Below are 21,932 nucleotides of genomic sequence, written 5' to 3' on the forward strand. Positions count from 1 at the left end.
ACCCTCCCGCATCGTACTTGACTGTAGAAGGCGCTGCTAACGTCCTCATGTTAGTGGCAGGGAAACGTTGTGAGAAAAGCATGTGGAATCGTTGTGCCTGAACCCACGTGTATCTGAGTTGAATACAGCGATTTCCAAAGTCCTTCTTCATCAGAGTGTAGCTAGGTTCCCACTCGCATGTCCGAGTGGGTAGCAGACATCTGCCTCCCATGTATACACACTTCTGAGAGTTGAGCTTATGGCCTGTAAGCCTACCTCCTGCCTGCAGCTACCTTTCGCTTCCAAAAGGCCTAGGCTCGCTGCTTGACGCAAGTGTTGGGAGAGGTAACTGGAATCTCCCGGCACACAAGACTAGTGCCACCAAGCTCAATCCAGCGATTTCCCAGTAATTCCTGGGGTAGACTGGTGCTACATACTAAGTTCCATATGTGAGAAGGTAGCTGAACGCCTTGTCCAAAATCATCTTACTGCTGAGAGTTGAGCTCACCCTCAGTCCCTCACAGTTCCACACTGCCTGCAGAGTGAGTTTCCCACGTCTTCACCAGAGACTTTTGCCAGAGGCTTCTGAGACGCAAGTTAACAATGCACACCTGGACGGTATCTCCAGGTGCAGTAGAGTGGTAATCTGGGAACCTCCTTACTCAGAATACTGCTACCTTCACACTGTCATAAGAATGCAGCTAGTTGAGAGCTGGCTTCTAGGCAAGCTTCCCTGTGAGAGCTGAGGACAGGGCAGAACCCTCCCGCATCCTGCCTGACTGTAGACGTACCTGCTAACCTCCTTATGTTAGTGGCTGGGATGGGTTGCGGGAAAAGCATGTGTAAGCATTGGGCCTGAACTCCCGTGTATCTGAGTTGAATACAGCGATTTCCAACATCCTTCTTCAATAGGAGTGTAGCTAGGTTCCAACTCCCATGTCCGAGTGGGTAGCAGACATCTGCCTCCCATGCATACACACTTCTGAGAGTTGAGCTTATGGCCTGTAACCCTACATCCTGCCTGCCGCTACCTTTCGCTTCCAAAAGGCCTAGGCTCGCTGCTTGACGCAAGTGTTGGGAGAGGTAACTGGAATCTCCCGGCACACAAGACTAGTGCCACCAAGCTCAATCAAGCGATTTCCTAGTAATTCCTGGGGTAGACTGGTGCTACATACTAAGTTCCATACGTGAGTATGTAGATGAACGCCTTGTCCAAAAACATCTTACTTCTGAGAATTGAGCTCACCCTCAGTCCCTCACAGTTCCACACTGCCTGCAGAGTGAGTTTCGCACGTCTTCACCAGAGACGTTTGCCAGAGGCTTCTGAGACGCAAGTTAACAATGCAGACCTGGAGGGTATCTCCAGGTCCAGTAGAGTGGTAACCTGGGAACCTCCTGTCTCAGAATCCTGCTACCTTCACCCTGCCATAAGAATGCAGCTAGTTGACAGCTGGCTTCAAGGCCTGCTTCCCTGTGAGAGCTAAGGACAGGGCACAACCCTCCCGCATCCTGCTTGACTGTAGAAGGAGCTGCTAACGTCCTCATGTTAGTGGCAGGGAAACGTTGTGAGAAAAGCATGTGGAATCGTTGTGCCTGAACCCACGTGTATCTGAGTTGTATACAGCGATTTCCAAAGTCCTTCTTCATCAGAGTGTAGCTAGGTTCCCACTCGCATGTCCGAGTGGGTAGCAGACATCTGCCTCCCATGTATACACACTTCTGAGAGTTGAGCTTATGGCCTGTAAGCCTACCTCCTGCCTGCAGCTACCTTTCGCTTCCAAAAGGCCTAGGCTCGCTGCTTGACGCAAGTGTTGGGAGAGGTAACTGGAATCTCCCGGCACACAAGACTAGTGCCACCAAGCTCAATCCAGCGATTTCCCAGTAATTCCTGGGGTAGACTGGTGCTACATACTAAGTTCCATATGTGAGAAGGAAGCTGAACGCCTTGTCCAAAATCATCTTACTGCTGAGAGTTGAGCTCACCCTCAGTCCCTCACAGTTCCACACTGCCTGCAGAGTGAGTTTCCCACGTCTTCACCAGAGACTTTTGCCAGAGGCTTCTGAGACGCAAGTTAACAATGCACACCTGGACGGTATCTCCAGGTGCAGTAGAGTGGTAATCTGGGAACCTCCTTACTCAGAATACTGCTACCTTCACACTGTCATAAGAATGCAGCTAGTTGAGAGCTGGCTTCTAGGCAAGCTTCCCTGTGAGAGCTGAGGACAGGGCAGAACCCTCCCGCATCCTGCCTGACTGTAGACGTACCTGCTAACCTCCTTATGTTAGTGGCTGGGATGGGTTGCGGGAAAAGCATGTGTAAGCATTGGGCCTGAACTCCCGTGTATCTGAGTTGAATACAGCGATTTCCAACATCCTTCTTCAATAGGAGTGTAGCTAGGTTCCAACTCCCATGTCCGAGTGGGTAGCAGACATCTGCCTCCCATGCATACACACTTCTGAGAGTTGAGCTTATGGCCTGTAACCCTACATCCTGCCTGCCGCTACCTTTCGCTTCCAAAAGGCCTAGGCTCGCTGCTTGACGCAAGTGTTGGGAGAGGTAACTGGAATCTCCCGGCACACAAGACGAGTGCCTCCAAGCTCAATCAAGCGATTTCCTAGTAATTCCTGGGGTAGACTGGTGCTACATACTAAGTTCCATACGTGAGTATGTAGTTGAACGCCTTGTCCAAAAACATCTTACTTCTCAGAGTTGAGCTCACCCTCAGTCCCTCACAGTTCCACACTGCCTGCACAGTGAGTTTCGCACGTCTTCACCAGAGACGTTTGCCACAGGCTTCTGAGACGCAAGTTAACAATGCAGACCTGGAGGGTATCTCCAGGTCCAGTAGAGTGGTAACCTGGGAACCTCCTGTCTCAGAATACTGCTACCTTCAACCTGCCATAAGAATGCAGCTAGTTGACAGCTGGCTTCAAGGCCTGCTTCCCTGTGAGAGCTAAGGACAGGGCACAACCCTCCCGCATCCTGCTTGACTGTAGAAGGAGCCGCTAACGTCCTCATGTTAGTGGCAGGGAAACGTTGTGAGAAAAGCATGTGGAATCGTTGTGCCTGAACCCACGTGTATCTGAGTTGAATACAGCGATTTCCAAAGTCCTTCTTCATCAGAGTGTAGCTAGGTTCCCACTCGCATGTCCGAGTGGGTAGCAGACATCTGCCTCCCATGTATACACACTTCTGAGAGTTGAGCTTATGGCCTGTAAGCCTACCTCCTGCCTGCAGCTACCTTTCGTTTCCAAAAGGCCTAGGCTCGCTGCTTGACGCAAGTGTTGGGAGAGGTAACTGGAATCTCCCGGCACACAAGACTAGTGCCACCAAGCTCAATCCAGCGATTTCCCAGTAATTCCTGGGGTAGACTGGTGCTACATACTAAGTTCCATATGTGAGAAGGTAGCTGAACGCCTTGTCCAAAATCATCTTACTGCTGAGAGTTGAGCTCACCCTCAGTCCCTCACAGTTCCACACTGCCTGCAGAGTGAGTTTCCCACGTCTTCACCAGAGACTTTTGCCAGAGGCTTCTGAGACGCAAGTTAACAATGCACACCTGGACGGTATCTCCAGGTGCAGTAGAGTGGTAATCTGGGAACCTCCTTACTCAGAATACTGCTACCTTCACACTGTCATAAGAATGCAGCTAGTTGAGAGCTGGCTTCTAGGCAAGCTTCCCTGTGAGAGCTGAGGACAGGGCAGAACCCTCCCGCATCCTGCCTGACTGTAGACGTACCTGCTAACCTCCTTATGTTAGTGGCTGGGATGGGTTGCGGGAAAAGCATGTGTAAGCATTGGGCCTGAACTCCCGTGTATCTGAGTTGAATACAGCGATTTCCAACATCCTTCTTCAATAGGAGTGTAGCTAGGTTCCAACTCCCATGTCCGAGTGGGTAGCAGACATCTGCCTCCCATGCATACACACTTCTGAGAGTTGAGCTTATGGCCTGTAACCCTACATCCTGCCTGCCGCTACCTTTCGCTTCCAAAAGGCCTAGGCTCGCTGCTTGACGCAAGTGTTGGGAGAGGTAACTGGAATCTCCCGGCACACAAGACGAGTGCCTCCAAGCTCAATCAAGCGATTTCCTAGTAATTCCTGGGGTAGACTGGTGCTACATACTAAGTTCCATACGTGAGTATGTAGTTGAACGCCTTGTCCAAAAACATCTTACTTCTGAGAGTTGAGCTCACCCTCAGTCCCTCACAGTTCCACACTGCCTGCAGAGTGAGTTTCGCACGTCTTCACCAGAGACGTTTGCCAGAGGCTTCTGAGACGCAAGTTAACAATGCAGACCTGGAGGGTATCTCCAGGTCCAGTAGAGTGGTAACCTGGGAACCTCCTGTCTCAGAATACTGCTACCTTCAACCTGCCATAAGAATGCAGCTAGTTGACAGCTGGCTTCAAGGCCTGCTTCCCTGTGAGAGCTAAGGACAGGGCACAACCCTCCCGCATCCTGCTTGACTGTAGAAGGAGCTGCTAACGTCCTCATGTTAGTGGCAGGGAAACGTTGTGAGAAAAGCATGTGGAATCGTTGTGCCTGAACCCACGTGTATCTGAGTTGAATACAGCGATTTCCAAAGTCCTTCTTCATCAGAGTGTAGCTAGGTTCCCACTCGCATGTCCGAGTGGGTAGCAGACATCTGCCTCCCATGTATACACACTTCTGAGAGTTGAGCTTATGGCCTGTAAGCCTACCTCCTGCCTGCAGCTACCTTTCGCTTCCAAAAGGCCTAGGCTCGCTGCTTGACGCAAGTGTTGGGAGAGGTAACTGGAATCTCCCGGCACACAAGACTAGTGCCACCAAGCTCAATCCAGCGATTTCCCAGTAATTCCTGGGGTAGACTGGTGCTACATACTAAGTTCCATATGTGAGAAGGTAGCTGAACGCCTTGTCCAAAATCATCTTACTGCTGAGAGTTGAGCTCACCCTCAGTCCCTCACAGTTCCACACTGCCTGCAGAGTGAGTTTCCCACGTCTTCACCAGAGACTTTTGCCAGAGGCTTCTGAGACGCAAGTTAACAATGCACACCTGGACGGTATCTCCAGGTGCAGTAGAGTGGTAATCTGGGAACCTCCTTACTCAGAATACTGCTACCTTCACACTGTCATAAGAATGCAGCTAGTTGAGAGCTGGCTTCTAGGCAAGCTTCCCTGTGAGAGCTGAGGACAGGGCAGAACCCTCCCGCATCCTGCCTGACTGTAGACGTACCTGCTAACCTCCTTATGTTAGTGGCTGGGATGGGTTGCGGGAAAAGCATGTGTAAGCATTGGGCCTGAACTCCCGTGTATCTGAGTTGAATACAGCGATTTCCAACATCCTTCTTCAATAGGAGTGTAGCTAGGTTCCAACTCCCATGTCCGAGTGGGTAGCAGACATCTGCCTCCCATGCATACACACTTCTGAGAGTTGAGCTTATGGCCTGTAACCCTACATCCTGCCTGCCGCTACCTTTCGCTTCCAAAAGGCCTAGGCTCGCTGCTTGACGCAAGTGTTGGGAGAGGTAACTGGAATCTCCCGGCACACAAGACGAGTGCCTCCAAGCTCAATCAAGCGATTTCCTAGTAATTCCTGGGGTAGACTGGTGCTACATACTAAGTTCCATACGTGAGTATGTAGTTGAACGCCTTGTCCAAAAACATCTTACTTCTGAGAGTTGAGCTCACCCTCAGTCCCTCACAGTTCCACACTGCCTGCACAGTGAGTTTCGCACGTCTTCACCAGAGACGTTTGCCAGAGGCTTCTGAGACGCAAGTTAACAATGCAGACCTGGAGGGTATCTCCAGGTCCAGTAGAGTGGTAACCTGGGAACCTCCTGTCTCAGAATACTGCTACCTTCACCCTGCCATAAGAATGCAGCTAGTTGACAGCTGGCTTCAAGGCCTGCTTCCCTGTGAGAGCTAAGGACAGGGCACAACCCTCCCGCATCCTGCTTGACTGTAGAAGGAGCTGCTAACGTCCTCATGTTAGTGGCAGGGAAACGTTGTGAGAAAAGCATGTGGAATCGTTGTGCCTGAACCCACGTGTATCTGAGTTGAATACAGCGATTTCCAAAGTCCTTCTTCATCAGAGTGTAGCTAGGTTCCCACTCGCATGTCCGAGTGGGTAGCAGACATCTGCCTCCCATGTATACACACTTCTGAGAGTTGAGCTTATGGCCTGTAAGCCTACCTCCTGCCTGCAGCTACCTTTCGCTTCCAAAAGGCCTAGGCTCGCTGCTTGACGCAAGTGTTGGGAGAGGTAACTGGAATCTCCCGGCACACAAGACTAGTGCCACCAAGCTCAATCCAGCGATTTCCCAGTAATTCCTGGGGTAGACTGGTGCTACATACTAAGTTCCATATGTGAGAAGGTAGCTGAACGCCTTGTCCAAAATCATCTTACTGCTGAGAGTTGAGCTCACCCTCAGTCCCTCACAGTTCCACACTGCCTGCAGAGTGAGTTTCCCACGTCTTCACCAGAGACTTTTGCCAGAGGCTTCTGAGACGCAAGTTAACAATGCACACCTGGACGGTATCTCCAGGTGCAGTAGAGTGGTAATCTGGGAACCTCCTTACTCAGAATACTGCTACCTTCACACTGTCATAAGAATGCAGCTAGTTGAGAGCTGGCTTCTAGGCAAGCTTCCTTGTGAGAGCTGAGGACAGGGCAGAACCCTCCCGCATCCTGCCTGACTGTAGACGTACCTGCTAACCTCCTTATGTTAGTGGCTGGGATGGGTTGCGGGAAAAGCATGTGTAAGCATTGGGCCTGAACTCCCGTGTATCTGAGTTGAATACAGCGATTTCCAACATCCTTCTTCAATAGGAGTGTAGCTAGGTTCCAACTCCCATGTCCGAGTGGGTAGCAGACATCTGCCTCCCATGCATACACACTTCTGAGAGTTGAGCTTATGGCCTGTAACCCTACATCCTGCCTGCCGCTACCTTTCGCTTCCAAAAGGCCTAGGCTCGCTGCTTGACGCAAGTGTTGGGAGAGGTAACTGGAATCTCCCGGCACACAAGACGAGTGCCTCCAAGCTCAATCAAGCGATTTCCTAGTAATTCCTGGGGTAGACTGGTGCTACATACTAAGTTCCATACGTGAGTATGTAGTTGAACGCCTTGTCCAAAAACATCTTACTTCTCAGAGTTGAGCTCACCCTCAGTCCCTCACAGTTCCACACTGCCTGCACAGTGAGTTTCGCACGTCTTCACCAGAGACGTTTGCCAGAGGCTTCTGAGACGCAAGTTAACAATGCAGACCTGGAGGGTATCTCCAGGTCCAGTAGAGTGGTAACCTGGGAACCTCCTGTCTCAGAATACTGCTACCTTCACCCTGCCATAAGAATGCAGCTAGTTGACAGCTGGCTTCAAGGCCTGCTTCCCTGTGAGAGCTAAGGACAGGGCACAACCCTCCCGCATCGTACTTGACTGTAGAAGGCGCTGCTAACGTCCTCATGTTAGTGGCAGGGAAACGTTGTGAGAAAAGCATGTGGAATCGTTGTGCCTGAACCCACGTGTATCTGAGTTGAATACAGCGATTTCCAAAGTCCTTCTTCATCAGAGTGTAGCTAGGTTCCCACTCGCATGTCCGAGTGGGTAGCAGACATCTGCCTCCCATGTATACACACTTCTGAGAGTTGAGCTTATGGCCTGTAAGCCTACCTCCTGCCTGCAGCTACCTTTCGCTTCCAAAAGGCCTAGGCTCGCTGCTTGACGCAAGTGTTGGGAGAGGTAACTGGAATCTCCCGGCACACAAGACTAGTGCCACCAAGCTCAATCCAGCGATTTCCCAGTAATTCCTGGGGTAGACTGGTGCTACATACTAAGTTCCATATGTGAGAAGGTAGCTGAACGCCTTGTCCAAAATCATCTTACTGCTGAGAGTTGAGCTCACCCTCAGTCCCTCACAGTTCCACACTGCCTGCAGAGTGAGTTTCCCACGTCTTCACCAGAGACTTTTGCCAGAGGCTTCTGAGACGCAAGTTAACAATGCACACCTGGACGGTATCTCCAGGTGCAGTAGAGTGGTAATCTGGGAACCTCCTTACTCAGAATACTGCTACCTTCACACTGTCATAAGAATGCAGCTAGTTGAGAGCTGGCTTCTAGGCAAGCTTCCCTGTGAGAGCTGAGGACAGGGCAGAACCCTCCCGCATCCTGCCTGACTGTAGACGTACCTGCTAACCTCCTTATGTTAGTGGCTGGGATGGGTTGCGGGAAAAGCATGTGTAAGCATTGGGCCTGAACTCCCGTGTATCTGAGTTGAATACAGCGATTTCCAACATCCTTCTTCAATAGGAGTGTAGCTAGGTTCCAACTCCCATGTCCGAGTGGGTAGCAGACATCTGCCTCCCATGCATACACACTTCTGAGAGTTGAGCTTATGGCCTGTAACCCTACATCCTGCCTGCCGCTACCTTTCGCTTCCAAAAGGCCTAGGCTCGCTGCTTGACGCAAGTGTTGGGAGAGGTAACTGGAATCTCCCGGCACACAAGACTAGTGCCACCAAGCTCAATCAAGCGATTTCCTAGTAATTCCTGGGGTAGACTGGTGCTACATACTAAGTTCCATACGTGAGTATGTAGATGAACGCCTTGTCCAAAAACATCTTACTTCTGAGAATTGAGCTCACCCTCAGTCCCTCACAGTTCCACACTGCCTGCAGAGTGAGTTTCGCACGTCTTCACCAGAGACGTTTGCCAGAGGCTTCTGAGACGCAAGTTAACAATGCAGACCTGGAGGGTATCTCCAGGTCCAGTAGAGTGGTAACCTGGGAACCTCCTGTCTCAGAATCCTGCTACCTTCACCCTGCCATAAGAATGCAGCTAGTTGACAGCTGGCTTCAAGGCCTGCTTCCCTGTGAGAGCTAAGGACAGGGCACAACCCTCCCGCATCCTGCTTGACTGTAGAAGGAGCTGCTAACGTCCTCATGTTAGTGGCAGGGAAACGTTGTGAGAAAAGCATGTGGAATCGTTGTGCCTGAACCCACGTGTATCTGAGTTGTATACAGCGATTTCCAAAGTCCTTCTTCATCAGAGTGTAGCTAGGTTCCCACTCGCATGTCCGAGTGGGTAGCAGACATCTGCCTCCCATGTATACACACTTCTGAGAGTTGAGCTTATGGCCTGTAAGCCTACCTCCTGCCTGCAGCTACCTTTCGCTTCCAAAAGGCCTAGGCTCGCTGCTTGACGCAAGTGTTGGGAGAGGTAACTGGAATCTCCCGGCACACAAGACTAGTGCCACCAAGCTCAATCCAGCGATTTCCCAGTAATTCCTGGGGTAGACTGGTGCTACATACTAAGTTCCATATGTGAGAAGGAAGCTGAACGCCTTGTCCAAAATCATCTTACTGCTGAGAGTTGAGCTCACCCTCAGTCCCTCACAGTTCCACACTGCCTGCAGAGTGAGTTTCCCACGTCTTCACCAGAGACTTTTGCCAGAGGCTTCTGAGACGCAAGTTAACAATGCACACCTGGACGGTATCTCCAGGTGCAGTAGAGTGGTAATCTGGGAACCTCCTTACTCAGAATACTGCTACCTTCACACTGTCATAAGAATGCAGCTAGTTGAGAGCTGGCTTCTAGGCAAGCTTCCCTGTGAGAGCTGAGGACAGGGCAGAACCCTCCCGCATCCTGCCTGACTGTAGACGTACCTGCTAACCTCCTTATGTTAGTGGCTGGGATGGGTTGCGGGAAAAGCATGTGTAAGCATTGGGCCTGAACTCCCGTGTATCTGAGTTGAATACAGCGATTTCCAACATCCTTCTTCAATAGGAGTGTAGCTAGGTTCCAACTCCCATGTCCGAGTGGGTAGCAGACATCTGCCTCCCATGCATACACACTTCTGAGAGTTGAGCTTATGGCCTGTAACCCTACATCCTGCCTGCCGCTACCTTTCGCTTCCAAAAGGCCTAGGCTCGCTGCTTGACGCAAGTGTTGGGAGAGGTAACTGGAATCTCCCGGCACACAAGACGAGTGCCTCCAAGCTCAATCAAGCGATTTCCTAGTAATTCCTGGGGTAGACTGGTGCTACATACTAAGTTCCATACGTGAGTATGTAGTTGAACGCCTTGTCCAAAAACATCTTACTTCTGAGAGTTGAGCTCACCCTCAGTCCCTCACAGTTCCACACTGCCTGCAGAGTGAGTTTCGCACGTCTTCACCAGAGACGTTTGCCAGAGGCTTCTGAGACGCAAGTTAACAATGCAGACCTGGAGGGTATCTCCAGGTCCAGTAGAGTGGTAACCTGGGAACCTCCTGTCTCAGAATACTGCTACCTTCAACCTGCCATAAGAATGCAGCTAGTTGACAGCTGGCTTCAAGGCCTGCTTCCCTGTGAGAGCTAAGGACAGGGCACAACCCTCCCGCATCCTGCTTGACTGTAGAAGGAGCCGCTAACGTCCTCATGTTAGTGGCAGGGAAACGTTGTGAGAAAAGCATGTGGAATCGTTGTGCCTGAACCCACGTGTATCTGAGTTGAATACAGCGATTTCCAAAGTCCTTCTTCATCAGAGTGTAGCTAGGTTCCCACTCGCATGTCCGAGTGGGTAGCAGACATCTGCCTCCCATGTATACACACTTCTGAGAGTTGAGCTTATGGCCTGTAAGCCTACCTCCTGCCTGCAGCTACCTTTCGTTTCCAAAAGGCCTAGGCTCGCTGCTTGACGCAAGTGTTGGGAGAGGTAACTGGAATCTCCCGGCACACAAGACTAGTGCCACCAAGCTCAATCCAGCGATTTCCCAGTAATTCCTGGGGTAGACTGGTGCTACATACTAAGTTCCATATGTGAGAAGGTAGCTGAACGCCTTGTCCAAAATCATCTTACTGCTGAGAGTTGAGCTCACCCTCAGTCCCTCACAGTTCCACACTGCCTGCAGAGTGAGTTTCCCACGTCTTCACCAGAGACTTTTGCCAGAGGCTTCTGAGACGCAAGTTAACAATGCACACCTGGACGGTATCTCCAGGTGCAGTAGAGTGGTAATCTGGGAACCTCCTTACTCAGAATACTGCTACCTTCACACTGTCATAAGAATGCAGCTAGTTGAGAGCTGGCTTCTAGGCAAGCTTCCCTGTGAGAGCTGAGGACAGGGCAGAACCCTCCCGCATCCTGCCTGACTGTAGACGTACCTGCTAACCTCCTTATGTTAGTGGCTGGGATGGGTTGCGGGAAAAGCATGTGTAAGCATTGGGCCTGAACTCCCGTGTATCTGAGTTGAATACAGCGATTTCCAACATCCTTCTTCAATAGGAGTGTAGCTAGGTTCCAACTCCCATGTCCGAGTGGGTAGCAGACATCTGCCTCCCATGCATACACACTTCTGAGAGTTGAGCTTATGGCCTGTAACCCTACATCCTGCCTGCCGCTACCTTTCGCTTCCAAAAGGCCTAGGCTCGCTGCTTGACGCAAGTGTTGGGAGAGGTAACTGGAATCTCCCGGCACACAAGACGAGTGCCTCCAAGCTCAATCAAGCGATTTCCTAGTAATTCCTGGGGTAGACTGGTGCTACATACTAAGTTCCATACGTGAGTATGTAGTTGAACGCCTTGTCCAAAAACATCTTACTTCTGAGAGTTGAGCTCACCCTCAGTCCCTCACAGTTCCACACTGCCTGCAGAGTGAGTTTCGCACGTCTTCACCAGAGACGTTTGCCAGAGGCTTCTGAGACGCAAGTTAACAATGCAGACCTGGAGGGTATCTCCAGGTCCAGTAGAGTGGTAACCTGGGAACCTCCTGTCTCAGAATACTGCTACCTTCAACCTGCCATAAGAATGCAGCTAGTTGACAGCTGGCTTCAAGGCCTGCTTCCCTGTGAGAGCTAAGGACAGGGCACAACCCTCCCGCATCCTGCTTGACTGTAGAAGGAGCTGCTAACGTCCTCATGTTAGTGGCAGGGAAACGTTGTGAGAAAAGCATGTGGAATCGTTGTGCCTGAACCCACGTGTATCTGAGTTGAATACAGCGATTTCCAAAGTCCTTCTTCATCAGAGTGTAGCTAGGTTCCCACTCGCATGTCCGAGTGGGTAGCAGACATCTGCCTCCCATGTATACACACTTCTGAGAGTTGAGCTTATGGCCTGTAAGCCTACCTCCTGCCTGCAGCTACCTTTCGCTTCCAAAAGGCCTAGGCTCGCTGCTTGACGCAAGTGTTGGGAGAGGTAACTGGAATCTCCCGGCACACAAGACTAGTGCCACCAAGCTCAATCCAGCGATTTCCCAGTAATTCCTGGGGTAGACTGGTGCTACATACTAAGTTCCATATGTGAGAAGGTAGCTGAACGCCTTGTCCAAAATCATCTTACTGCTGAGAGTTGAGCTCACCCTCAGTCCCTCACAGTTCCACACTGCCTGCAGAGTGAGTTTCCCACGTCTTCACCAGAGACTTTTGCCAGAGGCTTCTGAGACGCAAGTTAACAATGCACACCTGGACGGTATCTCCAGGTGCAGTAGAGTGGTAATCTGGGAACCTCCTTACTCAGAATACTGCTACCTTCACACTGTCATAAGAATGCAGCTAGTTGAGAGCTGGCTTCTAGGCAAGCTTCCCTGTGAGAGCTGAGGACAGGGCAGAACCCTCCCACATCCTGCCTGACTGTAGACGTACCTGCTAACCTCCTTATGTTAGTGGCTGGGATGGGTTGCGGGAAAAGCATGTGTAAGCATTGGGCCTGAACTCCCGTGTATCTGAGTTGAATACAGCGATTTCCAACATCCTTCTTCAATAGGAGTGTAGCTAGGTTCCAACTCCCATGTCCGAGTGGGTAGGAGACATCTGCCTCCCATGCATACACACTTCTGAGAGTTGAGCTTATGGCCTGTAACCCTACATCCTGCCTGCCGCTACCTTTCGCTTCCAAAAGGCCTAGGCTCGCTGCTTGACGCAAGTGTTGGGAGAGGTAACTGGAATCTCCCGGCACACAAGACGAGTGCCTCCAAGCTCAATCAAGCGATTTCCTAGTAATTCCTGGGGTAGACTGGTGCTACATACTAAGTTCCATACGTGAGTATGTAGTTGAACGCCTTGTCCAAAAACATCTTACTTCTGAGAGTTGAGCTCACCCTCAGTCCCTCACAGTTCCACACTGCCTGCACAGTGAGTTTCGCACGTCTTCACCAGAGACGTTTGCCAGAGGCTTCTGAGACGCAAGTTAACAATGCAGACCTGGAGGGTATCTCCAGGTCCAGTAGAGTGGTAACCTGGGAACCTCCTGTCTCAGAATCCTGCTACCTTCACCCTGCCATAAGAATGCAGCTAGTTGACAGCTGGCTTCAAGGCCTGCTTCCCTGTGAGAGCTGAGGAGAGGGCACAACCCTCCCGCATCCTGCTTGACTGTAGAAGGAGCTGCTAACGTCCTCATGTTAGTGGCAGGGAAACGTTGTGAGAAAAGCATGTGGAATCGTTGTGCCTGAACCCACGTGTATCTGAGTTGAATACAGCGATTTCCAAAGTCCTTCTTCATCAGAGTGTAGCTAGGTTCCCACTCGCATGTCCGAGTGGGTAGCAGACATCTGCCTCCCATGTATACACACTTCTGAGAGTTGAGCTTATGGCCTGTAAGCCTACCTCCTGCCTGCAGCTACCTTTCGCTTCCAAAAGGCCTAGGCTCGCTGCTTCACCGAAGTGTTGGGAGAGGTAACTGGAATCTCCCGGCACACAAGACTAGTGCCACCAAGCTCAATCCAGCGATTTCCTAGTAATTCCTGGGGTAGACTGGTGCTACATACTAAGTTCCATACGTGAGTATGTAGTTGAACGCCTTGTCCAAAAACATCTTACTTCTGAGAGTTGAGCTCACCCTCAGTCCCTCACAGTTCCACACTGCCTGCAGAGTGAGTTTCGCACGTCTTCACCAGAGACGTTTGCCAGAGGCTTCTGAGACGCAAGTTAACAATGCAGACCTGGAGGGTATCTCCAGGTCCAGTAGAGTGGTAACCTGGGAACCTCCTGTCTCAGAATCCTGCTACCTTCACCCTGCCATAAGAATGCAGCTAGTTGACAGCTGGCTTCAAGGCCTGCTTCCCTGTGAGAGCTAAGGACAGGGCACAAACCTCCCGCATCCTGCTTGACTGTAGAAGGCGCTGCTAACGTCCTCATGTTAGTGGCAGGGAAACGTTGTGAGAAAAGCATGTGGAATCGTTGTGCCTGAACCCACGTGTATCTGAGTTGAATACAGCGATTTCCAAAGTCCTTCTTCATCAGAGTGTAGCTAGGTTCCCACTCGCATGTCCGAGTGGGTAGCAGACATCTGCCTCCCATGTATACACACTTCTGAGAGTTGAGCTTATGGCCTGTAAGCCTACCTCCTGCCTGCAGCTACCTTTCGCTTCCAAAAGGCCTAGGCTCGCTGCTTGACGCAAGTGTTGGGAGAGGTAACTGGAATCTCCCGGCACACAAGACTAGTGCCACCAAGCTCAATCCAGCGATTTCCCAGTAATTCCTGGGGTAGACTGGTGCTACATACTAAGTTCCATATGTGAGAAGGTAGCTGAACGCCTTGTCCAAAATCATCTTACTGCTGAGAGTTGAGCTCACCCTCAGTCCCTCACAGTTCCACACTGCCTGCAGAGTGAGTTTCCCACGTCTTCACCAGAGACTTTTGCCAGAGGCTTCTGAGACGCAAGTTAACAATGCACACCTGGACGGTATCTCCAGGTGCAGTAGAGTGGTAATCTGGGAACCTCCTTACTCAGAATACTGCTACCTTCACACTGTCATAAGAATGCAGCTAGTTGAGAGCTGGCTTCTAGGCAAGCTTCCCTGTGAGAGCTGAGGACAGGGCAGAACCCTCCCGCATCCTGCCTGACTGTAGACGTACCTGCTAACCTCCTTATGTTAGTGGCTGGGATGGGTTGCGGGAAAAGCATGTGTAAGCATTGGGCCTGAACTCCCGTGTATCTGAGTTGAATACAGCGATTTCCAACATCCTTCTTCAATAGGAGTGTAGCTAGGTTCCAACTCCCATGTCCGAGTGGGTAGCAGACATCTGCCTCCCATGCATACACACTTCTGAGAGTTGAGCTTATGGCCTGTAACCCTACATCCTGCCTGCCGCTACCTTTCGCTTCCAAAAGGCCTAGGCTCGCTGCTTGACGCAAGTGTTGGGAGAGGTAACTGGAATCTCCCGGCACACAAGACGAGTGCCTCCAAGCTCAATCAAGCGATTTCCTAGTAATTCCTGGGGTAGACTGGTGCTACATACTAAGTTCCATACGTGAGTATGTAGTTGAACGCCTTGTCCAAAAACATCTTACTTCTGAGAGTTGAGCTCACCCTCAGTCCCTCACAGTTCCACACTGCCTGCAGAGTGAGTTTCGCACGTCTTCACCAGAGACGTTTGCCAGAGGCTTCTGAGACGCAAGTTAACAATGCAGACCTGGAGGGTATCTCCAGGTCCAGTAGAGTGGTAACCTGGGAACCTCCTGTCTCAGAATACTGCTACCTTCACCCTGCCATAAGAATGCAGCTAGTTGACAGCTGGCTTCAAGGCCTGCTTCCCTGTGAGAGCTGAGGAGAGGGCACAACCCTCCCGCATCCTGCTTGACTGTAGAAGGAGCTGCTAACGTCCTCATGTTAGTGGCAGGGAAACGTTGTGAGAAAAGCATGTGGAATCGTTGTGCCTGAACCCACGTGTATCTGAGTTGAATACAGCGATTTCCAAAGTCCTTCTTCATCAGAGTGTAGCTAGGTTCCCACTCGCATGTCCGAGTGGGTAGCAGACATCTGCCTCCCATGTATACACACTTCTGAGAGTTGAGCTTATGGCCTGTAAGCCTACCTCCTGCCTGCAGCTACCTTTCGCTTCCAAAAGGCCTAGGCTCGCTGCTTGACGCAAGTGTTGGGAGAGGTAACTGGAATCTCCCGGCACACAAGACTAGTGCCACCAAGCTCAATCCAGCGATTTCCCAGTAATTCCTGGGGTAGACTGGTGCTACATACTAAGTTCCATATGTGAGAAGGTAGCTGAACGCCTTGTCCAAAATCATCTTACTGCTGAGAGTTGAGCTCACCCTCAGTCCCTCACAGTTCCACACTGCCTGCAGAGTGAGTTTCCCACGTCTTCACCAGAGACTTTTGCCAGAGGCTTCTGAGACGCAAGTTAACAATGCACACCTGGACGGTATCTCCAGGTGCAGTAGAGTGGTAATCTGGGAACCTCCTTACTCAGAATACTGCTACCTTCACACTGTCATAAGAATGCAGCTAGTTGAGAGCTGGCTTCTAGGCAAGCTTCCCTGTGAGAGCTGAGGACAGGGCAGAACCCTCCCGCATCCTGCCTGACTGTAGACGTACCTGCTAACCTCCTTATGTTAGTGGCTGGGATGGGTTGCGGGAAAAGCATGTGTAAGCATTGGGCCTGAACTCCCGTGTATCTGAGTTGAATACAGCGATTTCCAACATCCTTCTTCAATAGGAGTGTAGCTAGGTTCCAACTCCCATGTCCGAGTGGGTAGCAGACATCTGCCTCCCATGCATACACACTTCTGAGAGTTGAGCTTATGGCCTGTAACCCTACATCCTGCCTGCCGCTACCTTTCGCTTCCAAAAGGCCTAGGCTCGCTGCTTGACGCAAGTGTTGGGAGAGGTAACTGGAATCTCCCGGCACACAAGACGAGTGCCTCCAAGCTCAATCAAGCGATTTCCTAGTAATTCCTGGGGTAGACTGGTGCTACATACTAAGTTCCATACGTGAGTATGTAGTTGAACGCCTTGTCCAAAAACATCTTACTTCTGAGAGTTGAGCTCACCCTCAGTCCCTCACAGTTCCACACTGCCTGCACAGTGAGTTTCGCACGTCTTCACCAGAGACGTTTGCCAGAGGCTTCTGAGACGCAAGTTAACAATGCAGACCTGGAGGGTATCTCCAGGTCCAGTAGAGTGGTAACCTGGGAACCTCCTGTCTCAGAATACTGCTACCTTCAACCTGCCATAAGAATGCAGCTAGTTGACAGCTGGCTTCAAGGCCTGCTTCCCTGTGAGAGCTAAGGACAGGGCACAACCCTCCCGCATCCTGCTTGACTGTAGAAGGAGCTGCTAACGTCCTCATGTTAGTGGCAGGGAAACGTTGTGAGAAAAGCATGTGGAATCGTTGTGCCTGAACCCACGTGTATCTGAGTTGAATACAGCGATTTCCAAAGTCCTTCTTCATCAGAGTGTAGCTAGGTTCCCACTCGCATGTCCGAGTGGGTAGCAGACATCTGCCTCCCATGTATACACACTTCTGAGAGTTGAGCTTATGGCCTGTAAGCCTACCTCCTGCCTGCAGCTACCTTTCGCTTCCAAAAGGCCTAGGCTCGCTGCTTGACGCAAGTGTTGGGAGAGGTAACTGGAATCTCCCGGCACACAAGACTAGTGCCACCAAGCTCAATCCAGCGATTTCCCAGTAATTCCTGGGGTAGACTGGTGCTACATACTAAGTTCCATATGTGAGAAGGTAGCTGAACGCCTTGTCCAAAATCATCTTACTGCTGAGAGTTGAGCTCACCCTCAGTCCCTCACAGTTCCACACTGCCTGCAGAGTGAGTTTCCCACGTCTTCACCAGAGACTTTTGCCAGAGGCTTCTGAGACGCAAGTTAACAATGCACACCTGGACGGTATCTCCAGGTGCAGTAGAGTGGTAATCTGGGAACCTCCTTACTCAGAATACTGCTACCTTCACACTGTCATAAGAATGCAGCTAGTTGAGAGCTGGCTTCTAGGCAAGCTTCCCTGTGAGAGCTGAGGACAGGGCAGAACCCTCCCGCATCCTGCCTGACTGTAGACGTACCTGCTAACCTCCTTATGTTAGTGGCTGGGATGGGTTGCGGGAAAAGCATGTGTAAGCATTGGGCCTGAACTCCCGTGTATCTGAGTTGAATACAGCGATTTCCAACATCCTTCTTCAATAGGAGTGTAGCTAGGTTCCAACTCCCATGTCCGAGTGGGTAGCAGACATCTGCCTCCCATGCATACACACTTCTGAGAGTTGAGCTTATGGCCTGTAACCCTACATCCTGCCTGCCGCTACCTTTCGCTTCCAAAAGGCCTAGGCTCGCTGCTTGACGCAAGTGTTGGGAGAGGTAACTGGAATCTCCCGGCACACAAGACGAGTGCCTCCAAGCTCAATCAAGCGATTTCCTAGTAATTCCTGGGGTAGACTGGTGCTACATACTAAGTTCCATACGTGAGTATGTAGTTGAACGCCTTGTCCAAAAACATCTTACTTCTGAGAGTTGAGCTCACCCTCAGTCCCTCACAGTTCCACACTGCCTGCAGAGTGAGTTTCGCACGTCTTCACCAGAGACGTTTGCCAGAGGCTTCTGAGACGCAAGTTAACAATGCAGACCTGGAGGGTATCTCCAGGTCCAGTAGAGTGGTAACCTGGGAACCTCCTGTCTCAGAATCCTGCTACCTTCACCCTGCCATAAGAATGCAGCTAGTTGACAGCTGGCTTCAAGGCCTGCTTCCCTGTGAGAGCTAAGGACAGGGCACAACCCTCCCGCATCCTGCTTGACTGTAGAAGGAGCTGCTAACGTCCTCATGTTAGTGGCAGGGAAACGTTGTGAGAAAAGCATGTGGAATCGTTGTGCCTGAACCCACGTGTATCTGAGTTGAATACAGCGATTTCCAAAGTCCTTCTTCATCAGAGTGTAGCTAGGTTCCCACTCGCATGTCCGAGTGGGTAGCAGACATCTGCCTCCCATGTATACACACTTCTGAGAGTTGAGCTTATGGCCTGTAAGCCTACCTCCTGCCTGCAGCTACCTTTCGCTTCCAAAAGGCCTAGGCTCGCTGCTTGACGCAAGTGTTGGGAGAGGTAACTGGAATCTCCCGGCACACAAGACTAGTGCCACCAAGCTCAATCCAGCGATTTCCCAGTAATTCCTGGGGTAGACTGGTGCTACATACTAAGTTCCATATGTGAGAAGGTAGCTGAACGCCTTGTCCAAAATCATCTTACTGCTGAGAGTTGAGCTCACCCTCAGTCCCTCACAGTTCCACACTGCCTGCAGAGTGAGTTTCCCACGTCTTCACCAGAGACTTTTGCCAGAGGCTTCTGAGACGCAAGTTAACAATGCACACCTGGACGGTATCTCCAGGTGCAGTAGAGTGGTAATCTGGGAACCTCCTGTCTCAGAATACTGCTACCTTCACACTGTCATAAGAATGCAGCTAGTTGAGAGCTGGCTTCTAGGCAAGCTTCCCTGTGAGAGCTGAGGACAGGGCAGAACCCTCCCGCATCCTGCCTGACTGTAGACGTACCTGCTAACCTCCTTATGTTAGTGGCTGGGATGGGTTGCGGGAAAAGCATGTGTAAGCATTGGGCCTGAACTCCCGTGTATCTGAGTTGAATACAGCGATTTCCAACATCCTTCTTCAATAGGAGTGTAGCTAGGTTCCAACTCCCATGTCCGAGTGGGTAGCAGACATCTGCCTCCCATGCATACACACTTCTGAGAGTTGAGCTTATGGCCTGTAACCCTACATCCTGCCTGACGCTACCTTTCGCTTCCAAAAGGCCTAGGCTCGCTGCTTGACGCAAGTGTTGGGAGAGGTAACTGGAATCTCCCGGCACACAAGACGAGTGCCTCCAAGCTCAATCAAGCGATTTCCTAGAAATTCCTGGGGTAGACTGGTGCTACATACTAAGTTCCATACGTGAGTATGTAGTTGAACGCCTTGTCCAAAAACATCTTACTTCTGAGAGTTGAGCTCACCCTCAGTCCCTCACAGTTCCACACTGCCTGCACAGTGAGTTTCGCACGTCTTCACCAGAGACGTTTGCCAGAGGCTTCTGAGACGCAAGTTAACAATGCAGACCTGGAGGGTATCTCCAGGTCCAGTAGAGTGGTAACCTGGGAACCTCCTGTCTCAGAATCCTGCTACCTTCAACCTGCCATAAGAATGCAGCTAGTTGACAGCTGGCTTCAAGGCCTGCTTCCCTGTGAGAGCTAAGGACAGGGCACAACCCTCCCGCATCCTGCTTGACTGTAGAAGGAGCTGCTAACGTCCTCATGTTAGTGGCAGGGAAACGTTGTGAGAAAAGCATGTGGAATCGTTGTGCCTGAACCCACGTGTATCTGAGTTGAATACAGCGATTTCCAAAGTCCTTCTTCATCAGAGTGTAGCTAGGTTCCCACTCGCATGTCCGAGTGGGTAGCAGACATCTGCCTCCCATGTATACACACTTCTGAGAGTTGAGCTTATGGCCTGTAAGCCTACCTCCTGCCTGCAGCTACCTTTCGCTTCCAAAAGGCCTAGGCTCGCTGCTTCACCGTAGTGTTGGGAGAGGTAACTGGAATCTCCCGGCACACAAGACTAGTGCCACCAAGCTCAATCCAGCGATTTCCCAGTAATTCCTGGGGTAGACTGGTGCTACATACTAAGTTCCATACGTGAGTATGTAGTTGAACGCCTTGTCCAAAAACATCTTACTTCTCAGAGTTGAGCTCACCCTCAGTCCCTCACAGTTCCACACTGCCTGCACAGTGAGTTTCGCACGTCTTCACCAGAGACGTTTGCCAGAGGCTTCTGAGACGCAAGTTAACAATGCAGACCTGGAGGGTATCTCCAGGTCCAGTAGAGTGGTAACCTGGGAACCTCCTGTCTCAGAATACTGCTACCTTCACCCTGCCATAAGAATGCAGCTAGTTGACAGCTGGCTTCAAGGCCTGCTTCCCTGTGAGAGCTAAGGACAGGGCACAACCCTCCCGCATCCTGCTTGACTGTAGAAGGAGCTGCTAACGTCCTCATGTTAGTGGCAGGGAAACGTTGTGAGAAAAGCATGTGGAATCGTTGTGCCTGAACCCACGTGTATCTGAGTTGAATACAGCGATTTCCAAAGTCCTTCTTCATCAGAGTGTAGCTAGGTTCCCACTCGCATGTCCGAGTGGGTAGCAGACATCTGCCTCCCATGTATACACACTTCTGAGAGTTGAGCTTATGGCCTGTAAGCCTACCTCCTGCCTGCAGCTACCTTTCGCTTCCAAAAGGCCTAGGCTCGCTGCTTGACGCAAGTGTTGGGAGAGGTAACTGGAATCTCCCGGCACACAAGACTAGTGCCACCAAGCTCAATCCAGCGATTTCCCAGTAATTCCTGGGGTAGACTGGTGCTACATACTAAGTTCCATATGTGAGAAGGAAGCTGAACGCCTTGTCCAAAATCATCTTACTGCTGAGAGTTGAGCTCACCCTCAGTCCCTCACAGTTCCACACTGCCTGCAGAGTGAGTTTCCCACGTCTTCACCAGAGACTTTTGCCAGAGGCTTCTGAGACGCAAGTTAACAATGCACACCTGGACGGTATCTCCAGGTGCAGTAGAGTGGTAATCTGGGAACCTCCTTACTCAGAATACTGCTACCTTCACACTGTCATAAGAATGCAGCTAGTTTAGAGCTGGCTTCTAGGCAAGCTTCCCTGTGAGAGCTGAGGACAGGGCAGAACCCTCCCGCATCCTGCCTGACTGTAGACGTACCTGCTAACCTCCTTATGTTAGTGGCTGGGATGGGTTGCGGGAAAAGCATGTGTAAGCATTGGGCCTGAACTCCCGTGTATCTGAGTTGAATACAGCGATTTCCAACATCCTTCTTCAATAGGAGTGTAGCTAGGTTCCAACTCCCATGTCCGAGTGGGTAGCAGACATCTGCCTCCCATGCATACACACTTCTGAGAGTTGAGCTTATGGCCTGTAACCCTACATCCTGCCTGCCGCTACCTTTCGCTTCCAAAAGGCCTAGGCTCGCTGCTTGACGCAAGTGTTGGGAGAGGTAACTGGAATCTCCCGGCACACAAGACGAGTGCCTCCAAGCTCAATCAAGCGATTTCCTAGTAATTCCTGGGGTAGACTGGTGCTACATACTAAGTTCCATACGTGAGTATGTAGTTGAACGCCTTGTCCAAAAACATCTTACTTCTGAGAGTTGAGCTCACCCTCAGTCCCTCACAGTTCCACACTGCCTGCACAGTGAGTTTCGCACGTCTTCACCAG

The sequence above is a fragment of the Canis aureus genome, chromosome 25 (genome assembly GCF_053574225.1).
Source record: "Canis aureus isolate CA01 chromosome 25, VMU_Caureus_v.1.0, whole genome shotgun sequence".
NCBI classification, from domain to species: domain Eukaryota; kingdom Metazoa; phylum Chordata; class Mammalia; order Carnivora; family Canidae; genus Canis; species Canis aureus.